General features: G+C 53.6%; 1 protein-coding gene across 4 annotated transcripts in view; it reads left to right on the top strand.

Annotated features, from left to right (window-relative positions):
• Positions 1-332: 332 nt before the first annotated feature.
• Positions 333-26,888, top strand: part of TNS3 (tensin 3) — a 226,677-nt gene continuing 200,121 nt past the window's right edge. For 2 of the 4 annotated variants that reach the window (XM_033411316.2, XM_049714878.1), the window contains exon 1: positions 823-970. The gene's annotated coding sequence lies outside the window, so the exon portion shown is untranslated. Of the gene's footprint in view, positions 475-822; positions 971-9,229; positions 9,314-26,888 lie in introns of those variants that run through there. The other 2 variants (XM_033411313.2, XM_033411317.2) reach the window with 2 other exon arrangements.

The following is a 26,888-nucleotide window of genomic DNA, read 5'->3' as shown; positions in this document are numbered from 1 at the left end:
ACCCCCAGTAGACTGTAAGTCACAGGCGGGCAGCGAGGTTTCGCTTTCTTAGAGCACAATAATTATGGCGCCGAACGAATGAATGAACGAACAAATGAATGAACGAACGAACCAGTTGTGCAGGAACCAGGACTTTGCCTGACTATTCGGGACCCGCCAGCCCGTGAACACTTTGAGTCTGGGCTGCTCAACGGGTCTAATAATTCTCAGTCCCACCTGGCCAACGCAGAGAGGTCGCAGGGCCGCACGGGGCCCCGGGCGCGCCTGGAGCGCGCTGCTTTGTTAGGGCGATGAATCCAGGTGACCGGCCGGCCCGGGCGTGGCGGCGGCGATTGCCCGCGCCGCCTCGAGGGGGCCCTGCGGCGGGCGCGGCCGCGAGCCAGGAGGACGGGCCCGCCCGCGCGCTGCTCGCGCTGCTCGGCGCCCTGTCTGCTGCGGCCATCGCCCCACGGGACGGCGCCGCCGCTCGCCCAGGTACTGGAGGGGGGTACGCGCCGCCAACCTCTTTGTCTCGGGCGGGCGGGCTCCGGCGTCTGCTCCTGGGGAGCGGGCAGGGGGCTCGGGGCGCGCAGGGGAACGGAGCTCTGGGCGCGCGGGGACCTGAGCTGGGGGCGAGAGTTCGGCCGGGGTCCGGGAACGGGGGAGCGGGGCTCAGGGACAGAGTCGGGTGAACGCGGCGGGGGGCGCGGGCGGGCTCGGCCGGGGTCCGGAACGTGGTCTGGGGACGGGGGCGCGGGGACGCGGCTGGGGCGCGCGGACGCAGCCGCGGAGCGGGCCGTGTGCGTCAGGGGCCCTCTGCGCCGGGGCGCCCTGGACGGCGGGCGCGGGCCGGAGCGGCACTGTCGCGGCGGCGCCCGGGTGGACTTCGCTCTCCAGGACGGGTCCCGAGACTCCGGGGCGGAGAGCCGAGTTGGAGCTTCAGTGGGAAGGCTCAGGACCCTTCTCCCGCTCTTTGCAAGCGGGCTTTCCGGTGCGTCTCTGTTTCCCTTTCCCTGTGTTGGGCGGGAAGTAGGGGGTCCCTTGGCGCTTCCTTCCTGACTTCTGAAGGAGCGGGAACCGGGCGGGGGCGTGCGGGGCCGGGGCCACCTGCGGCACGTGCCTGCTGCCACGCCGGCGCTGTCGCTGACAGGCAGGAAGAGGGAGGGTCCGGGGCTCGGTGGGCGCCGCCTGGGTCTGATAAGTGAGATGGGGTCGTTTGCCTGAAGTGATTTGAAAATCTGTGTGGCGGGAAGGGGCTGAAGAGCTCCCGTTGAATTCTTGAGACAGCGCTGGCGGGTGCCCCCCATTCTCCAGTGTGGTTAAAAAAATAAAAGCCCATGGGGTGTGTGGCCTGCAGAGACCGCTGTTGAGGGAGGTCACTGCCCACTTAGAAGTCCCCCAGACCCTGAGGGTGTCCCTGTCCTTCACACACTTTGATCTTCTGGCAGAGTTTTCCCCCATTTTCACTCTTTTGTAATGTGAATGCGTGTTCATGGAGGACTCTTTAAATATTCTGAAAATGTGACTGAAAATTATTGCATGGATATCGCAAAGCCCTTCAGAACTAACCGTCTTGGCATTTTGGTATACATGGTCTGTGCGTATTATTCTTTGTGAAGTGCTTTAGTTCTTTGCCTTTTGAAAGAGATTTGTGTGTCCTTGTGATTCTCTCCTCTTTAGGGCCTGGGAGGTTATATTTGCAAATCAATGAACAAGTATTAAGAAAGGCATTTCTGTGCGGAGGCCTGGAGGGGCCAGGGAGTCGCTGCAGCTGGAGGGAGGAGCGGGCAAGGCCATTCTGCGGAGAACGAGGGGACCTCAGTGCACAGGGAGCTGACTGTGGGATCTGGCAGGAGGCCAGGCTCCTGACCTCAAAGACAAAGTAACAGTAATCTTACTTAGTAACTTTACAAAGTAATAGTGACCCCGGAGACGAAGTAATAGCGAAGTAATAGCATGGTCGTAGCAAATGCTAATGGAGTGTTTGCTTGGGCTAAATGCTTTGCATCCACATAACAGCCCTTGGAGGGAGCTGGGATTCGTGGTCCATTTTACAGATGTGCAAACCGAGAGGCAAAGAAAGGCTAAGTGTCTTGTCCAAGTTGTCGCCCCACGTGGTGGTGCAGCCCAGAATTCGGCCAGGACAGTGGGGTTCCAGGGCCCCGAAGTTGCTGCTGCTTGTCTGTCAAGTGGATGCATGTCCTGGCCGCAAATTCCTCAGCTGAGGTGCCAAAGTTAGCAGCAGCAGCAGATGAGTTATTTCTTTACAAACCAAGGAAAAGATAGAAAGAGTAGTAGCCTCAGGGACCTGGTGTTCCTGGATGCAAACTGACTTGGCTTTTACAAAGTGTAGCTTTGGCACCTCTGGGTTTTCAATGGAGCTATTCGCACACGTGACCCTGGGAGCTAAAGGTCACCCGGTCAAAGTATGTTCCTGGGCTGCAGGAGATATTACTGATGGGATTAAAAATGGCCTGGGAATAAGGCAAAAAGGCAAGAAAAGAGAGGGGAAAGGCCAAGAGGGGACGATTTCTGACCCACCATGTGGCTACGGCAGCTTGTACACAACGCCCATTTTACAGGTGCCTACATTTATTAAAGTGCAAAACAGCTGGGGACTAGATCAGACCCAGCCCTCTGGCTCTCCCTGCGCGCGCGCAGCTCCTCCTCTAGGGTCAGCCTGGCAAAAACCACCACCACGCTAGGAGAAAGCCTTTTGTACCCGAACCAAACCCTGCTCCACCCCTGACCCCTGCCCCCAAACTCCTGTGCGGGCGAGGTGCCGGCTCTTCCTGCTAGAGAAATAGCCCGCCTCCAGCAGGCAGAAAGTTACTGTTGTATCCCAGCCACCAGTGCATCCACAGCTCCCCGAGTAGAGAGGCTTCCCTACAGCGGCTCTGCTTTCTCTCGGAGAGGCGCCTGTTTTGTGGCTGCGTTTGACGGGTCTTCTGGTACCAGGCGGTGGGTTGGGATGGGGTCCCGGAGGTACACAGACCCTGAACCCTAGGCTCTTTCCTGTGCGACCCGGTAAGCACGGGAGTCATCAGTGACCTAGAGCCGGCCCTGTCCCCCTGGAGTCCTTTGCAGTTATCTCTGTTGATCCAGAATAAGGGGTCTGGCCAGTTGGTTAGTTAAATAGGCATTCTGTTAACTCAGAGTCGCTACATGTTCCTGGTGGTTAGCAAGAGTGTTCAGAATCATCACTGCTTTCATTATTGTCCGGGTTCTGGGCACTGCTCTGGCTACTGAAAGAGTCACCTCTTTGAATCCTCTCAGTTAAGCAGAGGCGGGCGTGAGAGGGCGTCGTGTGGCCTGTCCACGTGGAGTGACATTTAAACCCCAGCTGTCCGACAGCGAGGGTGTATTTTTCCGTGCTGCCTCCCTGATTTTAAAACACCTAGACATTAAAAACTGCCTCAGGCAGAATGCTGCTGAATGTGAGTGAACCGTCTCTTAGGGTTCAGAAGATGTTTTGAATCTTCCAGGCTGTCGAGTCCCTAGAAAAGGCAGATTTGCTGCTCTGTAGTTGTGAGTGAGCTCAGCGTGGGAACACTTATTTCCCTGATGTCTGTCCTTTCCCCATAAAAGCAGAAAACCAGAATCTCCAGGTTTCCGGAGCTTCCTTTTGCACTTGGGTTTGGCGAACCGCACCCCTCCCCCTGCCACCCGCACGCATCATTTTGCTGTGGGTCGGCCGGGTGTCCGCCTGCCAGGGCCGCGAGCCAGGCCCTCTTGCAGGGACATCTCTGTCTCTTGCTCTGTGTGCACTCGGGGTCCCCACTGCACGCCTGGCCCTGGTGCGGGCCGGCCGGATGTCTCCTACCTGCTGTCCCAGACCCCCGCTGGGGACTGCCTCTGCTGGATAGGAGGGAGGAGGCCAGTGAAGGTGAGGGTGACCGCCACCTGGGGCCACTGATAGGAGCCATCAGAATGCCCTACTGTGTCACTGAGGGGAGGATAGTCATTGTGATGACCCCTAGACATTTAAAAAGAGCTATGTTAATTTTTTTAAAAAGAAGGCGATGATCTGGTGTTAATATGTTTGGTCCCAAATGGGCTAAATTAATGAAAAATTTATGTCTAAGGAGTCTGTGTCAGTGATCAGGAAAATTCCCTCTGGTGGAGCATTTCCTGATCGTGCCAAGGAGGTGCCCCCCAGAGCCACCAACTCTGGGAGAAGAGGTTTCCTCACGTTCCATGCCCACCCACCCCAATCCCCCTACGCCCGCCCGCCTGGGCTGGAAGCCCTGGGAGCCCTTGGCAAGTATCTCCCCGGCTCCCAGCCCAGTAACCTTGCAAGATTAATGCCTTCTTTTGATGGTGTGGTTACCCATGCGCGATGGGGTGCTTGCTATCCGCGATCAGAGAGATCGTCACCCAATGTTGCAAGATAACATTTTTGTCTCTGTTTTCCGGAATGGACACTGAGACGCAGTGAGCTGAAGTCATTTGCCTGTGTCATGGGGCTGGTTGGAACCCAGGTCTGTCTGGGGACAGAGCCTGTGCCTGGCCCTCATCCACAGAAGGTGAGTGCCCCCTTGGTCACAGGGACCTGAACCTGTGCATGGAGGGGGTGGTGTGGTGCTGGGCGGGGTCCCAGAGTGGAACCCAGGTCCCTCCGCGATGCTGGGACTTCTTCCCAAGGCCAGGGGTCTCCATGGTCCCCTGCCCGTGTCACCCCTCCTCGAGGGCCTGGCAAAGGCTCTGAAAGCTCTCGAGTGCCCGCCGTCCGTAGCTGGCCGGGGTTCCGGCCGCAGCTGCTTCCTCGGATGTGGAGCCTTCGCCCCTCTTCCTCCTTCCTCAGCTCTGACTGTGGCACGTGGCCAGCTGCCTGCTTTCCCCTTCCTCTTCTCCCTGGGGGAGCTGATAGCACTCAGGACGCCCTGTGCGGGCACGGCTCTGTTTCTAAGATTGAGGAGACATATGAGGGAATCCTCATTCCAGCTTCCCGAGTGGCAGCCTGTTGGTGCCACTCCCAGCCAGTCTGCGCCCGTGCGCTGGGGGACCCCCCCCAGGTGGGAAGGGTGTCACCTCCTTTCGTCGTGTCTTAGGGGATGGCAGCCACAGGGTATGACCTGGAACCTCTTGAGCGTAGGTTTTCCGAAGCTGGTGATGAACAACAAACCCCGAGGTTTTAAAGACACACGAATAAGTTAGGTGCCCCAGTGGCAGAAGGCCAAGGCTCTGGAGAAGGGGCAGAGGGAGAGGCAAAGGCAATGCATGAAGTGAGGCCCGCCTGCCTCTTCTTTCCAGGGAGAGGCGGCTGTGCCCCGGAAACTCGGGAGCCGGTCGTTTCACACTGGAGGATTCAGGAATCCGCTCCCCTCATTACCCTGGACCACAGCTGCTCTGTGTTGCATCTCACTCATGGTGGAGCCTCCCAGGGCGCGGGGGAGCAGCCTACAGCTGGCCGTGCGAATCGCCCCGGGGCCAGGCTGGGCCATTAGCTGGGGCGTCTGCGTTCTGTACACATTCCTCCCGTCGGGCTGCGGGAACAAAAGGGCCCCATTGACTCGGTCCTGGCGTTCTCCTCCGCTCGCTCGCAATCCATCACCTTTTTCAGAGGTTTCCTGAGTGCTCACCCCTCACCACTGGTGATTTTGGATGCACATCAAAGGCAGCGTGCTGGGAGGAAAGAGCTGGGCTCTGGCGGCCACAGGTCTGGGGTAGAAGGCGCCCTTTGTCCTGTGACTGCCCTCTCCGTTCCCCACCTGCAGCCCGGGGACATCGCCGCCCTCTGCGTGACTCGTACCGGCACTCCTCCTGGGCGCTGTTTTGTCTGACTGCGGGGGTCCCGCGCGTGGCCCTGCACGTCCCTCCTGCTTGCCAGCTCCTGGGCCGCTACGTACTCTGGTTCTGCCAAATTTCCACCGCCCCAGGGGCTCCGGCTGAAACATCACTTCCCCATTCTCAGAGGCCCTATCTGGTCCCCCTGGGGACAAGCCTTTGTGGTAACAGGAGGACGCGGTGGGGACTCAGGAGTTTGCCCATGAGCTTGGACAGGTGTGTTTCCAGTTTCTCTTCTCTGGAAAGACCAGAAGCGCCCAGTGGCTGGGGGTGGAGGAAAGGGAACACACCTCTGCTCGCGTCCACTGGGCTGGCGGCTGAGTGAGGCAGGCCCGGCTCTCAGCTGGCCAGGCACATGTTTTCTCTTGTCCTGCCCTAGGAGGGGAGGGGACGTTTGTCATCTGTGTTGCTCAGGGGGTGGGAGAGGATTCGCAGGGAACGGACATGCCTTTGCTTCCTAAATTATTTTTTGATTCTTTTTCTACAAAGTAATTTTTGTGTAATACGTTTGCTGTGGACTTGGAAAAGAGGGAGAAATGTTAAGAATGCAGGAAAAATGTCCTAATATTACCACCCAGGGAGCGATGTTTTCACCCTCTTGTATGCTGTGTACATTCTGTGCTTTTCAAGTTTACCAACTTGAGATCAATGTATTATTTTAGCATCAATGTGGCAATATAAGCATTTCCCCACTTGTAACTAACTCTGCATACACACGAGTGTTGATGACAGTACAGAACCCAGTAAGTACGTGATGACCATTTGTCCTCTGGTCACGGACGGCCTGCGTGCATCCTTGCACGGAGATCGTTGGGCAAGATCCTGGCCAGTCATGTTCTTGGAGGGACTCCTCAGGTGGTTCGAGGTCAAAGAACACAAACTACTTTTTTTTTTTTTTTTTTTTGCGGTACGCGGGCCTCTCACTGTTGTGGCCTCTCCCGTTGCGGAGCACAGGCTCCGGACGTGCAGGCTCAGCGGCCATGGCTCACGGGCCCAGCTGCTCCGCGGCACGTGGGATCTTCCCGGACCGGGGCACGAACCCGTGTCCCCTGCATCGGCAGGCGGACTCTCAACCACTGCGCCACCAGGGAAGGCCCACAAACTATTTTTGATTGTGGTAAAATACCCATAACATAACTTAACCATTTTCAAGTGTACAGTTCCATGGCATTAGTACTTTTGTATTGTGAGACCGTCACCACCATCCATGAACAGAACGCTTTTCATTTTGCAAAACAAACTCCATCCCCATTAAACACTTACTCGCCATCCCTCCTCCGCCAGCCGCTGTCGCCCACCGTTCTACTTTCTGTCTCTATGGATTTGACTACTCTAGGTACTTTATGGAAGTGGAATCATATAACACTTGTGCTTTTGGAGGGACTGGCTTATTTCACTTAACATAATGTCCTCGAGTTCCATCCGTGTTGTAGGATGTGTCAGAATTTCCTTCCTTTTTAAGACTGAATGATACTCCATTGTACCTAAAGACCACCTTTCGTTGATCCATTTGTCCTCCAATGGACACTTGGGTTGCTTTCACCTTTGGGCTATTTTGAATAACGCTGCTCTGAACATGGGTGTGCAGGTATACGTTTGCATCCCTGCTGTCACGTCTTTGGGGTGTATACCTAGAAGTGAACACAAGGTTTTTGAAGCCCCTTGAGATACGTGGTTGGATTGCAGTCGAGAAACAGCGTGCTCGCAGAACCCTCTTCGTGGTCTCCCAGGGTGCCTGAACTCCCGGCCGGCTTGGCGCACGCTGGGAAAAACCAGGCCTGCAGGAAAAGGAAGAGGGAGACTTCTTACCGAGCTATTTTGACAGATTGTGTAAACTCAGTGATTAATGGAATGAGAAAGCAGGAAGAATGTCTTTCATTAAGAAAAAAAAAAAAGAGCCTTTGGGGTTGCTTGGTTTTATTTTCAATTAAAAGGGTCTGATTTTGTTTCTGGAGAATGGCTTTAATTTGGATAAATGGTTCAGTCTGGGACCCGCATGCCAGAACCTATGATGTATGAGTGCAATTATTCCGGGTTTCCTCAGGAACAGCACAGATCCGGGCCCTGCTCTGGCCTGGCCTTGGTGCAATGGCGATGACGGCCGCTGTGCCTTAGAGGGACACCGCTCTTCTGATCAGTGCCTGGAGCCTGCGGGGCCCGAGGCCCAACCAGGTGGATGCTGGTTAATTTTTACCCTCCAAGAACGTGTTCACAGTCTCAAGTCAGGAATGCCAACCAGCAGGCCCTACCCCCGGCACTGGAACACGTTGGACCAGAATTACTGGCATCTTTTCCAGTGTGGGCATTTGCAGAATTGGTCAGGCTTGGGGGATTCAAAGGCGGGGGGACATCCTTACATTGTCCCCTATTTATGGAGGCTCCCTGGCCCAGGCAGGGTTCAGGCCCTGGGCGCTGGGCTCTCTGCAGGGTGGTCCAGTGGGGCTTCTTTGGAAGGAGATGCTGGACTGAAGGACGTGATGGAGTCAATCCTGGGCTCTCTGGGAAGGATTCATCGGGTGGAGGGCCAGTGAGGGCAGAGGCCTCAGGTAGGAGCCGCCTGGTGCGTTCCCGGAGCAGGGAAGGGATTGAGGAAGGCGGAGGAATAAGAAGACACCAGCATTCTGCTCCTGATACTAGGAACACCGTGTCAAAGCCTTAGCCTTCCGTGCTAATGGGGGTGGCAGGTCCGCCATGAGTCCTGGCCAGCCTGGGGCCTGTGGGAGCTTGGGTGAGGGCGGGGAGTCTACACAGGAATGTGCGCGAGTGCAGCCCACAAAGGAAGGACAGTTTGCTGAACCAGGTGGTTGGAGAATCGTGGAGCCTGGAGATATTGTAACCCCGAAGATCCCGTGGCCCAGAATGAGAAGCATGCCCATTGCGGCGGGTGGGGTTCTGGGATGCGTGGGCCTCGGCAGGAGAAAGGAGTGTGCACCCCGCTTTCGGGGGAGTGAGGGACTGATCCCGCCAGACCGCAGGCCGCCCGCCCGCGAGAGCTCGTGTGCGCTGTTCTGCTCGTGAAAGGCCGCTGTGCACGGGCCCTTGAGGAAGGGCAGTTCTCAGCATAACAATAGGAACGTCTTGGGCTGAGGGCTGGCCGGGCTGATGAAGACTTTGGGTGACATGGGTGACTGGCAACAAGAGGGTTGATGTCTCTTGCACTTCACTTCCCCCCACCGCCATTTAAATGGAAAAAATCCAAAATATAGGTCATCTGTAAGAGCCTAAGTCACTTCTACAGAATTCGTTTCTTGCTAGAGGCACTATCGCGACTTAAATGACGGCTGCACATTTATAAAAGGTCCCCCGTTCTCACACTTACAAATACAGGATCGTCTTCCTCTTCCCGGCTTGGTTTTTGTAACAGTTCAGCGTTAGGGGTGGGGTGTGTATTTGTATGCTGGTGGTTTTCCCAAACCTATATCCTATGCTAAGCATTTCCCGTGTATCTGCCTCGACTTCACAGTTCTCACAGCGATGACTCTTACAGCCCTTCAGCGTGACGACCGTACCTGCATGAGCTCCCAACCGCTGGGCTGGCTACTTATGGGTAAATGATTCTTGTTAGAGCTGCTTCTTTCAGAAGGTGAAAGAAGAAGGCGCTTGGCTCCGGCTTGCTGGGGACCTGCTGGCCTCTGGTTTTGTGTGTAGCCCACGGGGAGGTCTGTGCAGCCTCAGGCCTGGCCCGGACACAGCCCCTCCCTCTGCCTAGGCTGCTTGTCCTGCCCCAGGGGGCCAAGTTTTCCTTCCAGCTTGCGGGGCCTGCGCGCCACAGTGGGCGGAGGTGAGCGTGGCTCTTGCTCGGTTAGGTCCTCACAAAGGCACCGGGGTCAGGGCCCAGCACCGCACCCTGTGGCCTGCTGTGTGCTGATGGAATTACGTGCACTGGAGCAGCAGTGCTTCTGACCTCGGCTCTGGGAGCCTTTGTGACCAAGAATCTTGGCCAGTGTCCAGCTAGGACCTGTCGGGGCTGAACTCAGCTCTGCAACCAATAATGTTCTAGTGGGGTCCAGACAGTCTCAGCTTTCAGGTTTCACTGCCAAGATGAGTTGGATTAACGGGCTGGAGCTGACGAAGACTTTTGGCCAACGGTGATCTTTCTTGTGTGCTCTCCCGTGACCCCTGGTTTACTGCCTTCCTTCCATTTGGCCTCACTGGTTGTTTCTGATGTGTTCTGTCTGTTGTCAGACCCGTGCGCTTTCAGGACCTCAGCTTCTCTGTGTACCCTGGTGCTGCTGGAAATGGCATGGTCCTGCTTGTTTGCTCTGGGGCCGCGGTACAAAGGGAGTGTGCTCTGCAGTAACCACTGTGGCCTGGGTCCTGCCTCTGCGTGTGACCCTGGGACAGCCGTCTTGCGCTTGAAGTGTTGCTGAACACGGGGGGTTGGTATCACGGACCCCCCCCCACCAGGTTGCTGCGGTAACTGTGATGTCGTGTACACACTAGGTGTCAGTAGTCATTACTCTTCTCTCCTCTTTAGTCATTAAGCCTTTCGAGGAGCTGAATCCAGGAGAAGCCTTCCACCCACTCCCCACCCCATGCTAGCCCGCCTCCCAGAGATAGAGCTCCTGGGAAGGAGGTGAGGGTGTGGGACCCCCGAGCTCTTCTCAGCCAGGCCCATGTCCTCTGGGTGGAAGCTGGCAGTCACAGGCCCACGCTGCCCTTCCTGACGCCCAGTTAGCACATCCTTGGTCTTCTGACGTACTCCGGGATTGGGCTGTGTATATTTTGTTTGTATCTCTCCTCACTAAAATCTGAGTTCTTCCAAGGACAAGATCCAGGGCGTCCTATATCTTCGTGTGATAAGGGTTTTGGAAGGAGCCCAGGGACAGCTCCGTGACCTTGGGCAAGGCCTTTGCCGCTGGAGCCTCCCTACTCTGAGGCTTCAGCATGGGAGGGGACGATGCCACATCTAAGTGGAAACATTTGAGAAGCTGGCTCTTTACTAGAGGAGAAGGAGGTGCTTGCATATTTTCCCAGGGTTTCATTAATTTTTTTCAGGGCCACCATTTTCTACTTCCTGGGAGTTTTGCTTTGCAATGTACTCCATGAACTTTCAGAGGAGGGCAGTTGACGCTTATCTTACAGACTTGAGAATCTAGCCCACTGTAATTTTCTTGGAAAACAGCCATGTTCCAAGTTGTCGTATTATAGAAAGTTGATGGTAAATGTCTGCTAGGAATTCATGAGGGCTCCCTGACAAGAGTTGGGAATACAAAACCGTTACTTTACTATCTTGGTAGCACAAAAGAATATTCATGTCGGACAGAATGTGTTGTGGGATTCCTTGAAATCCACAGTGTAAAATGGCAAGAATCATTGCCTTTGTCTTTCTCTCAGAATGGATTCCAGTCTCCATACAGATCCACTAGCAATGTATAATCTCTTGTCCGATATTTAAATGAGAGTTTTGTTCTTATGAAAATGGTGGGCATCCACCAGACTCGTGCTGAGAAAAGAGTCACCTCTCCCACTTACCTGCTTTCTGCCCAGGCTGCCCAGATCATGTTCACAAATTCTTTCTGTGGGACTGAATGCATTTTAAAACATGGCTACATTTTATTTATTTATTTTTCAATTATTTATTTTTAATTTTTTTGGCTGCGTTGGGTCTTCGTTGCTGCGCGCGGGCTTTCTCTAGCTGCGGCGAGCGGGGGCTACTCTTCGTTGCGGTGCGCGGGCTTCTCAATGCAGTGGCTTCTCTTGTTGCGGAGCACGGGCTCTAGGCGCGAGGGCTTCAGTAGTTGTGGCACGCAGGTTCGGTAGTTGTGGCTCGCGGGCTCTAGAGCACAGGCTCAGTAGTTGTGGCGCACGGGCTTAGTTGCTCCATGGCATGCGGGATCTTCCCGGACCAGGGCTCAAACCCGTGTCCCCTGTATTGGCAGGCGGATTCTTAACCACTGCACCACTGGGGAAGTCCTAAAAAATGGCTGGATTTTAGAGAGAAGTTTGGATGTGCTGTATGATACCCTTGGAGCCTGGAGGCACACAACTCGTTCAGATGAGGATGGGAGCGCTGATAGCAAGAGCATGGCCTTGTTTGCCCTCCACAAGCTGGATCTCTTCATCCGCTGATCCATCTATCCTGCCCCAAATGGCCGGCAGGCGCTTCAGGGCCTTAGCCCTGGCTAAACGCATGGCCGGGTGGTACATGAGCCCCCATCACTTGCCTCCGTCTCCATGATGCTGTTCCGTTCCCAGCCTGATGAATGAGATGTGGTGTGTTGGCAGTTCATAGACCTCAGGCTGGTTGCTGGGAATAGAAGGTACACACCCGAGAGTGGCAGAGGCGGGCTGACTGACGTTAATTATTGACTGTGTGAGGCTCTGTCAGAGAGTGACTCCTTGGTTCCTTCCTTTGTTGGTTCGCTCACTCCCTCACTCTCAGGCAGCTAACATTTATTGAGTGCTGGCTGTGTCCCAGATATGGTTAACCCCCACAAACACTGAAGAAAGGAGCACGCAGCGGGGCTTGCTGTGGCTTGACTGCTATCTAAGCTTGGATGTGGCAGAACAGCGTGGAGGTGGGGGGTCCTGAGGGCCACGGGGCTGGTGGGCGTCTTGAGGACCTTGGGGTCAGAGCTGGGGGATCCGTCCCTTCACGGCTCTCTTCGTATCCATCTCTAGTTACTTCTGATCGTCCGATTCTGAATGCTCACTGTCATTTTGAGATTGAGGCTACATCTGCTAGAGGCTCTCTCTCGGGGCCAAGGGGCCCTTTGGCTCCTGTGTGTGAGGCTTCTTTGCCATCGTTCGGGACCCTGAGAACTTAGCACTGGCTGGATCTGTGCTTTCACATGAAAGGAAAAGGAGACTGCAGAAGTACAGACGGACCCAGTGGATGGTTATTGAACTGAAAAGGCTGTTCTTTCCCCAACTTCCTGTTTTGAAAATGGTCACATTTGCTGGAGATAGTATAATGAACACGTGTATACCCTTCACCTAGATTTGCTGTGGTTTTTTTTTTGCCGTTTTGTCACATTGGCTTTATCTGAAAAGTGAAAAGTTGTACCCATCGTGAACGGTACCCACAAATGCTTTAGCCTGTGTTTCTTGAGAGCAAGGACGCTTTCCCACATCCCTCAACCTCAAGACCATGATCCCTTTAAGCAATTTAATTTTGATTTGTGGACACCAGCTAATGTCTGGTCCCTAAAGTGCTTTCCTGCTGTCCTTAATCTGCTCTTACTTGTGGTTTACATGTCACACTGGGTGACTTCATTTCTCTGTGCCCTGAAAGTGAGAGCAGGCTGCCTGCTTTCTTTCTTTAATATTATTATTATTTTTCATGACTTTTCTTTTTCCTGAAGACATTTTTTTTAATTAAATTTTTTATGTTGAGGTAGTTTTCGGGCAGTTGTAAGAAATAAGACAGAGAGATCCTGGGTAACTTGACCCAGTTTCCTCCTATGAAAACATCTTGAAAAGCTGTAGGACCATCTCACAACCAGGATGTCGGCATCGATAGAATCAAGGTACAGAACATTCCATCCCCACAAAGATCCCTCACATGCCCTTGATAGCCACCTCCACTTCCCACCCATCGCACCCAAACTTCACCCCAGCAGTCACTAGTCTTCAGGTCGGTAATTTTGTCATTTAAAGATTGTTCCATAAATGGAATCATACAGTATGTAGATTTTTGGAATTGGCTTCTTTTAGTCAGCATAATCCTCTGGAGATCCATCCAGGTTGTTGCTGTTTTAATAGTTCATTCCCTTTCATTGCTGAGTACTGCTCTGTGGTGTGGATGGACCACTGTTTGTTCACTGGTTGAAGGTCATCTTTACTAATATGTGTCCCCAATCCATGAACATGGTATGTCTCTCCAGTTGTTTAGATCTTTGATTTCATTCACTAGCATTGTGTAGATTTCAACGTATGAGTTTTGTTAGATGTACACCTAAGTATTTACTTTTCTTTGAGTGATTGTAAATGGTACTGTATTTTTCATTCTGGTCTCCGTGTGTTCACTGCTAGTACATGGAAATACAGTTGCCTTTTGTATGTTTATGTTGTATCCTGTGTTCTTGGTAAACTCACTTATGAGTTCTACAAGTTTTATTTTGTAGATTTCCTGGGATTGTCTATGTTGACAATCATATCTGAAAATAGGGACAGTTTTAGTTCTTCCCTTGCATTGACCTTTTGAAGAGACAAGGGCAATGTCCTTGTAGGATATCCTACAGTCTGGATTTGTCTGAGTCTTTTCTTATCATCACATTCAGGATCACGTAGGTGTGAGGTGAGGTACTCTGCTCACTTCATGTCAAGAGGTGCAGTGTCTGTTGTCCCACTCTTGGTCCACCAAGCTGAGTTACCTGGTGAAGCCTCCTAGAGGTCCTTGGTGTCAGGTACCTCTTCCCCTTTGCTCCTTTGAGACTCTGAGCATCCTGCTTCCTAACCACCTTTCACTCAGTGGTTCAGCATCCAAGGGTGGTCCTTGCCTGAATCAGTAATTATATTGGGATCATGAAATGTTGGACTTTAACCATTTAAGTACTTTGGAAACATTATCTCACAAGTAATCAGACTGTTAATTACCAATCCTCTTACCTGGGTAGAGTAAGAGAATTTTATTTAGTGTGTTTATTCTTTAAATGGCCTGTAAATTTGGCAAAAGAAAAATGCTCTTTAGTTTGTCTTCCTCACACTGTAACTTTGCAACAGTGCTCTCCAGTGCACCCAACATAACCTTCCTCGGGAACGAGACTGTAGCTGTCATCACAGCCACGCAGCAGATACCTACCCAGGGCTCACTTGCCCAGCTCAGCCCACTGTTTGGGTGGCTTTGCTGAGAGTCTGTGTTTGCTGACATTTGTCTAAGTCAGGGCTTCTTAAAGTGAGGTCTCGGGACCAACGTGAGCATCCCTTGGGGGCTGTTAGAAATAGCCAGCTCTGGGCTCCACCACAGACCTCTGTCGCACACTCTGGGCTGGGAATGACAGTTACAGGGCGTTCAGATGCCCACTCAAGTCTGAGAGCCATTAGTTAAGTTTATCCATTGCATTCTCCAGTATGGAACACTAGCTGTGGAACTCCAGTGACATTGTTCAGTCAGATATCTTTAAAATTCAGTGTGGCTTTGTCATAATCCACACATGTTTTTGTGTCAGGCTGTGGCTGGTAGCTGTTCCAAAGCCTCCCAGGGGTCTGTGCCGGGAAGGAGCTGCATTTATTTAGGAGAGCTCCATCCTTCAGCCACCTGAACCCCCAATTCCTGTTCCTGCCCAAGGCTAGAACACCCAGCAGAGTGTGGGATTGAGGTTCGCATTAACAAGTATAAATTTGGGCATGTTTTCAGCATTCGTTCATGTTTAACTTTGTCCCCGACTAACTGGCTTCCTGCCTTAATGAGTGATACTCTATGTTTCTGGAGGCCTTTGTTGCCAGCTGTACTGGTTGAGGATAGTTGATTCTTCATCAAACACATGTAGACTGAACTTCTTTTGTGCGTAAGGCAGTGTGCTCTTCATACAAAGTGGGACTGGAGTTGCTTCGAGCTCAGGAGTTTAGCCCTGTGCACACAGGAAACTTGATGTAGGAAGGGGGCATGTCCATAAGAGCAGAGGAAGGTGCTGTGGGCACTGAGAGGAGACTAAGAGTGAGGCAGCAGAGAGCCTAGTGTTTAAAGCAGGGTTCTCCAGAGAAACAGAACCAACACGAGCTATATATAGAGAGATAGATATCTGTAGGCAGATATCTGTATAGATCTATCTATCTATCTGGATAAATATATGAATTTGTGGGGGGCTGGTGTGTTTGAAGTTTGCAGGGCAGGCTGGAGATCCCCACAGGTCTTGATGTTACAATTTTGAGTTGAAAACAATCTGGGGCAGAATTCCTCCCTCTGTCTCCTCCCTCTAGTCTTTTCCCTTAAGGCTTTCAACTGATTGGGCGAGGCCCACCCAATTATGGAGGAAAAATCTGCTTCACTTGATGTCTGCTGATTTCGGTGTGAATCGTATCTGAAAAATACCTTGACAGCTACATCTAGACAGACATTGGGTACCATAACCTAGCTATGAGGACACATAAAATTCAGCACCGCAGAGGGGAATCTGGACTACACGCAGTCAGATTCAAATCGCAGAATTGCTGTGTGTTATCTTGGGTACCCTGGACAGTTTACTTTTCTCTGAGCCTCTGAGGTTAAGGGCTCTTTAGGTCGTCCAAGGGCTGTTTACTGATTTATATAAGTAGAATAACCAGAGGTAATGTGGACATCAGGCTTGGTTTGATCAAGCAGCTCAACCATGTCACTGCCCAGAAACTCTTCTCTGCCTTGTTTAGTTGTCACTTTCTTTTCCTAGTGGGCCTCCTGTGACTACAAGGTGGCAGCCAATTGCCTGTTGCCTACTTCCAGAGAGAGTGTGTCTCTTCTGTGGCCATTCAACAGATGTCCTTTGGCCACAGTAAGCCTTGCACTGACTGGTTAAGCCTAAGTTGTAGGATTTTCCTGGAGTCAGTGACTGTGGTGGAAGAGGGGAAGATTTATGTGGGCTGGGAAATGAGAGCCAGAAAAGCCACCAGCTGTGTCCCCTTGCTCAGTGGCCTCCGCCCAGGGCTGTCACGAGATGATGCACCGTCTTGTTCAGCACATGTAAGTGCTGAACAAAGTGGGCTGTGATTATAGTATCCCCTCCCTGGAGAAGCAGGAAAGGCCTTCCGGAAGTTGGCTTAGAATAGAACTAGGTGGGGAGGCAGGGATTCCCCAGAAAAGGGTCCTTATTGAAGGGGACTTGCTGGCAGGAGGGGCAGAGTTCTCTGCTGCCCACGAGCCCTGCTCGGTGGCTTACCAGCCCATGATCTTCAGTTCCCTGCATGTCAGCGTGTTTCTCCTGGAAGACAGGTGATAAGGCCTCTGTAAGGGTGTGTCTTGGCATGATGGCCAAATGAGAAGTGAGTGAAAGTGTATTTTCTTCCCTTCACTTCTGGAATGCCTCTCAGCTTAGGAACCATTTTTATATGTTTTGTCTCACTTGGTGAAGTTGACACAACTATTGAGTTTAGAACCGTTGTCATTGGCTTAGGGTTCGAGAGTCCTTGAAGGGTGAGTCCCAGGCAGCGGGTTCCAAGTTTCCTGGCTCTGATGCTGCTTCCTGCTTTGATGGGCTTGGCCCGAGCTCTGTTGTCCGTGGTAGCGCTGTGCACCGGGCAGAGAGCCTGGCCCTGGTGGTGCCCAGTGAGTACTGGCTTGGCTGCCAGGTGGGGGAAGAAGCAGGGTTGGCCATCACGGTGCCCAGAGCGGCAGTCTCTGGCACACGGCTGGGCTCCCCCCACCCCTGCTGGCGGCTTGGCATGTAACTGGCCACTGATGAGTTGTCTCCAGGCCCTGATAGAGTTGCCCAGACCTGACACCTACTTCCCTGTGCAAAGTATTGATAAAGTGACAGGCCTTGAACTTCTCAACACTGTTCTTACCTTCAGGCAGATTGCCTAAGAGACTGCTGACCTGCTCTGTAGGCAGTTACGAATCCTACTGGAAAGGCACACCATCTCCGTGGGTGTCCACACAGCGGATTGGAGAGCTTCACCCAATGACCCACTTGAGCAGGATGAAGGTGGTGGCTGTTCAAGCATCTGTCCCATCCACCATTGACCAAATAATTCTAATTCCATTTCCTGAAGTCTTTTAAAATGATGGTAAATGGTGCCAGAGATATTCTTTGCAGAATCCCACTGAGGAAAAGTGGGCCGACGTACATTTCCAAAGTGATCACCCTGCCCTGTGAGTTGTCGCCTTGGGGATAAGGCTGTACAGGGGGTGTTTGCCCTCACTGCTAAAAGGGAGAAGTGTTCTCCTATCAAACTGCATTGCATTGGGGCCCCAGTTCCCTGTTGGCCTTGAGCTGTCCATAGGCTTGACCTATGCGGGCCACTCACAGTTTGGCGTGGGTGACTGTGCCAGTTGCCCACTGTGACACAGGCCACCCCAAACTTAGTGGCTTAAAGCGACAAGATTTATTTCTCGTGGCCTGGGGGGATGGCTGCTGGCGGGCAGGCTGGGATGGGGGATGGAGCTGGGCTCAGAAGGGGGTCTGGCCACCGGCCTGTCCGTCCTTAGGGCCACGGGTCCTGGGTGCTCCTCAGTAGAGAGGTTTTGGGTTGAAGGGGTCAAAGGCAGAAGCTGTGGGCCATCCCTACCTGCGTGCCAGTACTCCTAGCAGTTCCTGTGGGCCACACACAGCAAGATCGACGCGGATTTAAGACCCCTGTTGGGTGGGGAGTACGGACCGGTGTTTCTTTCTGAAATGTTGCTAGGCGCCCCCTTTAGTGATGGAGCACATTCCGTTTTACTGTTTGGCCTCTTGCTGATACCAGCGGCGCACGCACCTCGGGAATCACCCAGCTCCTTCTGATTTGGGGCCTTGGGTCGGGGTGTGTGCTGGGGCCATGGGACCACGTCATCCAGTCTTCCTGCTGGAAAGAACAGGCCCTCACCTCGTCCTCTCCCCCCTCCTCCCGTGTCTGCACTGGGCTCTTCCTACTGCACCTTCATCCTCCTAAGGCCAGTAGGGATGGGCTGCGCTGTTGGCTAGCATCCTGGGACAGGGTTTGCTTCTCAGAAGACCAGGGGTGAGGTTACGTGCTCAGCACCACTTCCAAGATGGGGGTCCCCGGGGGCACGTGGCCGAGAGACGAGTCCAGAAGCTGACTCTGGGTCCCCGCGGCCTGTGGACCACTTGTTCCGTGGATGCACTGACTGTACCTGTCAGCTGACGCTCCTCTGAGCAGGTGCCCGGCTGTGAGGACAGGTGTGGAGCCTGCAAGATGCTCAGGGCCTAGGTCATGGCCACCTTCACCCAGAAGTAAGTGTGTGTGGCCTGAGGACGTGGGAGAGCTGCTGTGTGACCGGATCAGTTGATTTACGTCTGGGAAGTGTCTGTCTCATCTGTAAGCTGGGAGAGTAGCCTGTGAGGTCTGTGAAGATGATTTTAGTTCACGGTGATCTAGAAACAGAGAGAATAAATCTGGAACTGGTATGGCTCAGGGGAGGGCTGGTCCTCTGCTCTGGTGTCTGCAGTCTTGCTGGTGTTTGTGTGGGAGTATGGTACTCTCATGCTGCTGTCCTGGGTGGGAACCTGTGGGGCAGCCCCCAGAGCCCGGGTTGCCCAGACACATGCCTTTTAACACAGACATAAATGTGCTTGTTATGTTTATCCTTGAAACCTCCAAATCCATGTTCTAAACCCACAGAATTTTAAAATTTCCAAAATGATTAGAAAAGCATGTGGAAGTATATATATATATATATATATATATATATATATATGTATCAGGATTAAGTATTCAGAAAGCAATACAGAGAGAAAGAGAGAAAAAACAGATCTGAGAAGCCTGTGAGGCCTGTGGAAGGTCAGCATCCAGTGGGTATACCAAATATCCTGGTTACCACAATGATTTAGCTGTGAGCTACCTGGCAGCCAGTTCGATAAGGGAAACAGTTGTTTTCAATTGCTTCATCGTGTCTATAGGACAAAAATAATGAATTCAAGAAAAACAGACAACAGAATCAGAAACAAGTTATTCCAAAGAGCAGAGATGTTTCTGAGACCAAATCTTTTTTTTTTTTTTTTTTTTTTTTGCGGTACGCGGGCCTCTCATTGCTGCGGCCTCTCCCGTTGCGGAGCACAGGCTCCAGATGCGCAGGCTCAGCGGCCGTGGCTCACGGGCCTAGCTGCTCCGCGGCATGTGCGATCTTCCTGGACTGGGGCACGAACCTGTGTCCCCTGCATTGACAGGCGGACTCTCAACCACTGCGCCACCAGGGAAGCCCTGAGACCGAATCTTGAGGGAATGCCTCTGTAGCGTCCCTGCAGGGTTGTCAGTCACATCCTACAACCAACATGGTAGAGAAGTGGAGTACAAGTCTCTTTAACAACCTCAGTGGTGGCCAGGGGCATTGTGACGAAATGCAGGTCTGCAAGAGGAACATTCCAAGGCATATGAGCATGCTGCTCTGGGTGTACAACTTAGATACAAAGATAAAAGGCTAGAATATTGCCCTTGAGCTACAGGAGAATGAACTCTAGGGTTCTGCAGGGCCAAAAAGACATTCAGATCTGTTCCGGTCCCCTCTGTGCCTGACAAGCTGTGTTTGCCCCCGCTGGCTTCCCCTGGAGGCACCGTGGGGGACCCATGCTTCCAGTGACTGGATAGCAACTGCCTCAACACTGCTAATTTAGCAGATCCTCGCAGAGAGCATTTGTGCTGCCTCCTTTGCGTTTTGCTTCATCTTCCTCTGAAAATGATGAGTGAACAGTTTCCGCTGAGGATGTGCTCTCAGGAGCCCAGAGCTGCCCGTCCAGTACGTTGATGACGGCCATGTGCGTGAAGTGTGGCCGGTGTGACCGGGGAAGGGAATTCCAAATTCCTTGTTAATTTTAAGTCATTTACATTTAAAAAGCTGCAGCAGGGTACTGATATTTTCCCACTGAACACAACTTTATTGTTTTGCTAGGCCTACATTTCACTTTAACTTGAAAATTTAGTGTCCAAACTGAGATGTGCTGATAGTGTGATATGCACACAAGATTTTGAAGACGGTACCAAAAAAAAAAAGGTAAAAAAGGTAACATGAATAATTTTTACGTTGATTGCATGGTGAAATAATAACTGTTTGGATATATTGGGTTCAATAAAATATATCATTAAAAATTGCTATCACCTGTTTCTTTTCAAAACGTGGCTACGAGAAATTGGAAAACGACCTATGTGGCTTGTGTGATAACTCCATCAGGCAGCGTGGGTCCAGGGATGTCCAAATGTCCTCCTGGCTTTGGCGCCCTCTTGACCCTGGGGCAGAGAGGGTGCTGCCATGTGGATCCGGGGTCTCCGTCTGTGCGTTGGACTCGGGCTGCACCCCCTCTCCAGCTAGCGAGTTAGAATAAGAGGGCCAGGGGGTAGAGGCCAAGTCAGTAGCCGTCCTCTCAGGGACAAGGAAGTGTTCCCAAGGCACCCTTGGACTTAGGGGCCTGGACTCTGGGGGGACGGTGAACATTTGTTGTAGTTATTCAGTCATCGTGGGTATTATTTAAATTTCTCAGGTCCTTACTGTTGCTCCCTTGCCGGGGAGGTGAGAGGAGGTGAGATTTCACATGTTCTTGGGAATTTTGGTTTTGAGACTCCTTGCTCTTCTGAGCAGTTCCTTCGTGGATCCTGCTGCTGGGATCGACCATCGCCAAGGAAATTTTGAAGTTGGCCTACAGTCTGCCTTCACTCCGCTTCCTATTTGTTTATTTCGGTGGCCAGTCAAGGGGAGAGGAGGTGAGATTGTCCTCTGGTCGCCGGCACGGACAGAACTCTGCCTGCGCCTCGGGCTCCGCTCGGGTGCTGGGCGAGCTGGGGAGCAAGAGGCTACGGACCCTGGTGTGCAGGCCCCTGGGTCAGGCAGGGCCGGCCAGCTCCCTGGCAGAGAGGCTGCCCACCCAGTCCGGCACGTCCCCATCCTGGCCAAGGAGCTGACTTCTCTTTGCCTGTTTCCTCCTGGAGGTGGTATGATGGTTCGGAGAAATCACACGGGGAGGCCCAGGTGCGCACATGCCAGGAGTTCGTGGCGGGAGCCTGCGGGGTGCTGGGCGGGGCAACTCAGGAAAGCCGAGGGCTGGGATGTGGGACGGGAGGCCCAGGCCAGCTGGTGCAGTACTCGGGGATGCGACAAGGCCCGGGTTGGGCCATGGCTGGCCTTGGGTGTTGGGAGACCCTTCAAAGGGAATGTGAAGGTGTGTGTGTGGGCTGTGGCTTTCAGGGCCTCGGAGGTTCATCAGATAATCACGACCGCCCCCACCCTCCCCAAACATGAAGTCTCATGTTGATGTGAAGGACCTGTCTCGGGCGCGGGGTCCAGGCTGTTAGGCACCTGCTGTCAGGCCCCTCTTCATCCTGGTCCCCTCTGCTTTAGCGAGGGCATTAGCTCTGTTTTCTCCCCTCCTTGCCAACCCGAGCCTCAGTTTCCCCAGCTGTAAAATGGGGCAGCTGTCACTATTAGTAGTTTTCCTTACTAACACCCAAAACCCCACAGAGTTATCGTGATGCTATAGGAAGGGAGCTATAGGAAAGGGGCCTGAGCTTGAGCTCTGTGCAAACCTGAGGCTGAGTGCTGTCCTTGTGTGTGTTACGGCTTCCTTCCTTTTAAAAAATATTTTATTGTGAACGTTTTCAAACATTTCCCAAAGTAGAAGGAGTATAATCATAAAACCCAACATTTACCAAGGTTTTGCTGTACTTGCTCTCCGACCTCTCCCTGTGATGATAAACTCGGTGATGTTGAAGCCAACGTGACTTTTCACCTGCACGCTTAGGAAGTCCCAGGCACTTTGCTTATATAATGGTGATGGTAATTCTTTGGCATCGCCACCCAGTTGCTGTACTGTATTCAGATTTCCCTGATTGCTTCAAAATGACTTTTCCAGTAGGTGTGTTCGAATTGGGGTCCTAACAAGGTCCCACACTGCACGGGCCTCTCTCTTAAGTCCTTTTTCAGCCATCTACTCTGCAGCCCTGTTCTCTCTTGTTGAAGACGGCTGGATGGAGGGGGGCTTGGCATGGGCGGAGGGGGTAGGGGGTGGGCAGAGATAGACGGGGCGGGGAGCAGCCTTCAGAGCCCATGTGGTGCGGTGTTGAGGGTGGGTCAGGGGTCATGCCCTTGACCTTGATGGAGGCCTCGAGGCCCTGAGAGCAGCAAGGCTCTCTTCTCTTGCTGGGTGGGTCACGGTGGTTACAAAGGGAAGGTCAGCTTCTTTGTGCCGCCTCCTACCTGGCAGGACATCTGTATGTCCTGACGTGGTTTGGGGCTCTAGGAGGTTTTAGCTGGTTTTCTCACGCCCTGGTCCACGGACTGGCTCCCAGAGGTCCTGCAAAGCCCCCTCCTGCCCTGTAAGGAGGCTCAGTCTGGTGGCAGAGCTAGGTGTTCCCGCTGGGTGTGCACAGAGGGACACCCCACAGGGGACCCCCAAGCGGGCACTGGGGGATGGAGATGGTTGGGACCATGAGTGAGGCTAGTGCCTCTGTACCGGTCACCTGCCTGTCCTATGCCTGCTGAGTGGGGCTGGGGTGATTCTGTCCCAGTTTTTCTAGGGAGGAAACACAATTGAATTTTGCAAGCAAGTGAAGGCAAAGGTGGGCCTCGACCCCGTGTCCGTACAATGAAAACCTGGTGCCCCTTCCTGCCCCCCATACCATGTAGCTATAGTGAGAAGTGCGCCTGGTCGGGCTCCTGAAATCTGGGCTTATGGACACTTGTGAGGAAGGTGGGAGCGTCTGGTGAGCACGTGATGCTCTGAAGAGTACCAAGTCAGCTGAAAGGAGGGGCACAGAAGGGAGCTTTGCATTTTGCCTTAGGCTGAGAAAAGAAAAGAAAACTGTGAGCAGAGGAAGCATTCCTGGTGGGGATTACCTGGAGGTGACCCAGACTCTTTGATCTCGCGTGCCCTGGGCTTGCTGCAACTTGCTACCATCAGGATAGCAAATTTCCTTTCCCCCTTTATGTTGAGAACCCGCACAGGGCTCTGAAATTGGAAGCGCTTCTTTCCTCTTGCTCACGGGAAGCATTGCCCTGTCTGTAGGGGGAGAACGTGCTGCGGCCTCGTTGATGGCGGTGGGAGTGGTCCCGAGGCTCAGGACTGACAGACAGACAGGCAGGCAGACAGCAGAGGTCCTGGGGACCTGCTTACCGCCCACTTCCTACCCGGACCTCCTGAAATAGGGCATCCTTCCAGTTTGTAGACTTTCTCTGGAAAATTCCATGATACATGCTTTTGAACCGTGTGAGGGCACCCTTCAGGGCATGCTTCATTGCATTTGGTGGGATAATTCTTTTTTTTATTTAGTTATTTTATTTATTTGGTCGCGCTGGGTCTTCGTTGCAGTGATGGGATAATTCTTGTTGGAGGGTTTGCACTAGGAATTGCACAGCATCCCTACCTGCTCTCAGTGCGAGTTAGTGGCTGCCCCCCTTGTGGTGATGATTGAAAGAAAAAAGATTCCGCATATTTCCAAATGCCCCCGACATCTCTCCAATTATTCGTGGCTAGGGAAATCACTCAGTGCTTAAAAAAAATGAACTAGGATGAAAAAAATTCCAGAGTGCTCTACAAGTTGTCAGGGTTTTTTTTGTTTTTTTTTTTTTGCGGTACGCTGGCCTCTCACTGTTGTGGCCTCTCCCGTTGCGGAGCACAGGCTCCGGGCGCGCAGGCTCAGCGGCCATGGCTCACGGGTCCAGCCACTCCGCGGCATGTGGGATCTTCCCGGACCGGGGCACGAACCTGTGTCCCCTGCATCGGCAGGCAGACTCTCAACCACTGCGCCACCAGGGAAGCCCGGGGCCTTTTTGTGTTCATGCTCTATTGCTGGCATCCAGCGCCAGCACTTGGACACATGGCCGGGGTCTTAAGGGGAATGTGCACATGGGGAGGACTCAGCGGCGCCCAGGCTTGGGCCCTGGGTTTGTCTGTCTGCTGGGTGACAGGGGGCCCTGCTCATCTGTCAAGAAAGAGCAGTGGGGGACTGCAAAGAGAGGCCTCCTTCGGGGGCCAGGGGCCTCGGGGGTGCTCCTGGGGTTCACCTGGAGGCCCCTTTGCGAAGTAAGTTCACACTCCTGGGCTGGGAATGAACCTGGACGGTGATCTCCGTCACCCCAGAGCCAGCTGTCCTTTGCAGTGGCGAGATGCCTTGGGAGCGGGGCAAGACCGGCGGGAACGATCAAAACTGAGAAACTTGGATTCTTTTGTACCTCTGTTAATTTATCCTGGGTATTTCCACGTCAATGAATACGCATCTGATTGCTGTTTTTTCTGACGGTGTACTATTACAGATTCCTCGGCGTGTTAGTGCCATCAGTTGCCTTAGGCACTTTGTTGGATATTAAACTGCGTCCGGTTTTTCCTGCTGTGCATACTTCTGTGATGAAGGGCCTTCCAACTAAATCGATCTACTTGTGTGCTCAGTGACTTAGAATGCGTTCCTGGACGTGGAATCGCCCACCATGTGCTTGTTTTACACGAAGAAACGGAGATTTCTGTTTGCATGTGCTGTGCTGGTGGAGTCGCTGCCTAAGCATGTCTTGTGCGTCTCCTGCTTTGGGACAGGACCCCTGTGGTCTGGCTGCCGCCGACCTGCTCTACGTGCTTCACTTTGCAAAGGGCAGTGCGCCGAGCTGTCCTGCGGGCGCTGCTGGGCGGGAGCCCTGGCGGCGTCCCTGATCCCGTTTCCGGCCTCCGTTGCCCATTCATGCAGTAAATAGGTGCGGGCCTTCCCACGGTGACGCGTGACATGCTTGGAGAGGCGCGGGCAGGGAGCGGCGGCGAGCGCGGGGCGCTGTACGCACTTAATGGGCGGGGGCCAGCGGACGTCACCCACGTCACCTTGAGAGGACCCCGCAGGGAGACGCATGTGGGTGTTCGGGATGAAGGGCCTCCGGGTGGAAGGCAGGAGGGGAGAGAGGAGACCAGGCACGGGGTGGGCACCCTCTGCCGGGAGGAGCCACACTCAGCGACTGGGCTCTGAGAGGTGGGGAGCCCTGAAGGGGTCAGGGAGGGGCCTGCCGAGGGCCCTCAGGAGCACCATTCATTCATTCATTCATTCATTCATCGCTCAGCTGGTGCTTAGCGCTGTTCCAGGCACAGGGAACCCTGTGCCAGCCAGGCACACGGGTCCCTGCCCTCTTGGATGGACAGGCAGTAAACCTATCCACATTGCCCCCGGGACAGGAAGTTAGGTAGCCATAAGGACACTGAAGGAGAACAAGACAGCATAGGGGGAGCGAGTATGGGCCGAGGTGGGAGGGCTGTGTCCTCAGGTGTTGTGCAAGGCCTGTCGGAGAGGGTAACGTTTTGGCAAAAATTTGAAGGAAGAGAAGAGTAAGCCACACGAGTTGCAGGTGGTGGGAACAGCATGTACAAATGTCCTGAGGCAGCAGCTAGCCCAGCAGGTGGGAAAAGAGCAGGGGAGTTGAACAGGTCCGAGGTGGGCAGGGGTTGGCAAAAATGGTCTGTGGGCCCAGGGTCAGAAGTTTGGGGTTTTTTGGTCAAAGGTGTCCTTGTGGAAGCTTGGGAGTGGTCTGTGCTGGAGCTTTGTCCAGTCCTGGTTCCTATTTAAGGCAGGGCCTGTGGACGCAGAGAGCCAGTCAGCTTGCTGATGGGGGGACTGGGGTGGTGGGGATGGAGACCAGGGCAAGGTCTTTTGGGGGTTTGTTTTGTAGGGCTTGCTGACACGTTGGTTGTGTGGTCCTTGTGCGGAGAAAACCCAGAGTTCTGACTTGGAGGGCTGAGGTTAATGATGCTGAGGGGACGGCCCGGTGGAGGTGTGGAGCTAGCGATACCCGGGACTCAGCAGGTCAGGAGAGAAGGCCTGGAGGGGAGGTGGGATGCCATCAGCGACGATAGGGTGGGTTGGAGGGGACAGCTGCGGGGGGAGCGTGCACAGAGGAGAGTCCAGGACATGTAGAGGTGCCCAGGGGACAAGAGCTCTCCAAGGGAGATGAGGGCAGGCCCCAAGAGAGAGAAGGTACCCAGGACATGGGGGCGTGGACTCCAGGAGAGGGAAGTGTGGCGGGTGGGAAGCAGCCAGGTGAGCTGAGAGCTGGGGCAGGTGAAGAGCAGCGTCTGTGGCTGGGTGTCGTGAGCTAGGTGGGGACTGGGGGGCAGTTTGGGTGGATGCGGAGGGAAGTCTGGCTGTCGACCCTGGGCATGGACCCTGGGTAGTGGGCATGGACTCCAGCCAACCCTTGAAGGAGTTTCCCTGGAAGGGGATTAGGAAATGGGCCGAGATGCGGGCCCCAGGAGGGCCATCTTTAAAGATGGGTGTCAGGCAGCCTCTTGCGTCTGCTGGGGAGTCAGCTCAGGGAGGAAAACGCTGGTGAGGCTTGACCGCGGGGGAGCGAGAGTCAAGGCTGCTCGGAGGGCCTCACGGTGCGGGCACCTGCCGTCCTCCAGGTGTACCTCCTGCGAGCTGGGCAAAGGGTCAAGACGTTCTTCTGCATTTGATTTGCCGGGAGCACCAGGCTCCGCGTGCTGGTGTGCACGGGGCAACGAAGCACCGCTGGGAGCCGACTGTGGAGGGCGGTGGACGGCAGCACCCACTTAGGGAGGTTTCCCGGAGGCCACGCTGAGCGCTCCCTGCAGGCA

The sequence above is a fragment of the Orcinus orca genome, chromosome 9, assembly GCF_937001465.1.
Source record: "Orcinus orca chromosome 9, mOrcOrc1.1, whole genome shotgun sequence".
NCBI classification, from domain to species: Eukaryota; Metazoa; Chordata; class Mammalia; order Artiodactyla; family Delphinidae; genus Orcinus; species Orcinus orca.
Note: the sequence above shows the minus strand (reverse complement) of the source record. Positions and strands in the feature narration are given on the sequence as shown.